The sequence below is a fragment of the Cardiocondyla obscurior genome, unplaced genomic scaffold (genome assembly GCF_019399895.1).
Source record: "Cardiocondyla obscurior isolate alpha-2009 unplaced genomic scaffold, Cobs3.1 scaffold84_0_68234, whole genome shotgun sequence".
NCBI lineage: Eukaryota > Metazoa > Arthropoda > Insecta > Hymenoptera > Formicidae > Cardiocondyla > Cardiocondyla obscurior.
In genome coordinates, this window is record NW_027228823.1 from 21,844 (window position 1) to 24,338 (window position 2,495).

Sequence of the window (2,495 nt, forward strand, 5' to 3'; positions counted from 1 at the left end):
CCGCGAATATCGTACAAGCTGGAGTGCCCGGACGTGCTCGCCGGACGGACAGGATTCGCGATTTGAATTGAGAGGTCCGAGAATGCACGAGACGTGGTTTGTGTAACAATTAATTGATAATTTATTCAATTAATAAAACAGAATACATTAAGCCAATTATGACGAACGCGTGATTGAGACGTCGCCGGACGAACACGAATTTAACAATAGATTCACGATAACGCGGTAATTGGCGCGAGTATGCGCCGGATTGGTACGGTGGTAATCGATACGCGGATCTATGACGGGCGGGCCGTTACAGGTTTTCGGCAGCCGCCTAGATAACGCCCTAATCGGAGCGCGGGACTAGCGGCGCGAATATTTCCCCGAGTCGCGGGCCTGGGCGGGGCCTGATCTATGCACGCGGCGCGAGACGCGGTGATCGGCCTAACGCTTAGATCGCGGCGCGAACGCGGTATTCGGACAGCGGGGAGGATGGAGCACCTGTTCGGTGTTGCAGTAGCCGAGAGTACTCGGCCGAGGCGGAGATCTCTCCACCCCGGTTTTGTGCAACGGTGCGAATGGATATTTTCGCCTAGGCAAGCGGACTGTAGATCCGGGATCGAGATCGCTCAAAGGAGGCGAAGTGCGCTTCACCCCACGAGCCGGTCGTACGAGTCTAAGTTTGCGTTCGGCAAGAAGATTCCTCTGCGGTGCAAGCGTCAGGAGTTTCTGACCGAGACGGAGTTCGCTCCACCCCGTTGGTTTGCTTGCTCCAGGAGTCGGTTCGGTTCGGATGTTCGCTGCGAGGCGAACGGAACGAGAACGGTGCGCGACTTCCCCGAGTTCGTCTTTTTATCTCGAACAAGGCGACATCCGGGGGTATCCTTGTTCGTGGCGCCGGCCGCGGTATTCCGCGGTACCGTGCGCGTCGCGCTCGCTCGGATGAGTTCGGGGCCGCTCGGATACGCTCGTTCCGCAGGACTTGGCGCGTTCCGCGGTACTCGTTACAATTTCATATTACGTATTTCGATGATCGGTTTCTTCGGGAGCCCCCCGCGCTCCCTTTCCTGGCCGAGAGGATGGTCGTCTCGTCAGTTCTTCGCCGGGAACAATGCTCATTCCGGGGGCATCGTTACAACGATATGACCTAATACTTCTTTTTTTAGAAAGTTTATACAAATTTCTAACAAAAAATGTACGTTTTTTGATTGTAACAAATGAATTCTAGTCTCGATGGCTTGGAAAAATGCATTAAAAGAAATAAATAAATTTAATATATATTTTAAAAACAAGAAATAAGCTTTAGTCTCTACTTGAGACATAATTGATAATGAATACTCCCCGGAATTTAATTTTTCATTTATTGCCATGTCATTTAAAAAATATTTTATTGTGTCCCAAGATTCTAAGATTCTATCTATACAATAATAATGCGAAAGCCATCGAGTGTCACACAGTCTCAAAATTTTTTTATTTTTCTCTTGAAAACATTCGTTAAATTCTTTGAAAATAGCACAGCATTTTAGACTGCTGTTAATGAAACTCGCGATTTTCTTTAAAAATTCCTCACAAATGTCGGGAATTTGGCTGCATGCAGCGTTTGGAACAAGTGCAGCGGAGTGACAGGGACATGAAAATGTTATCAAGTATTTACATTTAGATTCTAATTTGGTTTTAAATGATAAATTTTTTCCTGTCATGACAAACGCATTGTCGCACGACAGAGCAATAATTTTTTCGAAAGGAATCTGTAACTTGTATATCTCAAATTTAAAGGCATCAAACAATTTTTTTAACGCAACAATCTCTTGGTAAAAAAACGTACTGTATTTCATAATTTTTAGTAAAAGCTATTTTTTTCTAACACAATACCTTGTTATATTGTTTTTCACTTTGTACGATATGTTTCAATTACTGTTTGTTGTGGTTGTATGATCGTGTATGCACGCAGCCAGGCTCTTTTTCAGAAACACACACGCGCTCAAAAACACACACAAAGACATACACGCACTCAGAGAGGGTTTGGAGTCGTTAAATACTGTTGGAGTGACGAACCACGGAGTCCTTATCTCTGGTGCAACACTTTTTGATTTTTATATGCCTACATTATTATTAAAATATAAAATGTTTAATGTGTTTTCTTCGTCTACATTTCTTGGATTATTATTTCATTCCATAACTGAAATAACATGAATAAGTAATTGTAAAATGAAAAAATAATATATATGTATAACACAAACGTTGTTTAAATAAAAATTTAAATATTTCCATGATAAAATCATTAACATATAATTATAGTAATGTGTAATATTATTTTTAGTTAACGACAGTATCATGAATATCACTTAAAATACAATTGTACTTGTTATCAGTGGAATAATATTCCAAGAAATGTAGATGTCATGTTAAATTTAATATAATATTTATGTATATATTTTATTACATGCATACACTTTATTGTTAACAATATACATATTGCAATACCGAAATAGAAAGTGTTTGACTATTTTAAT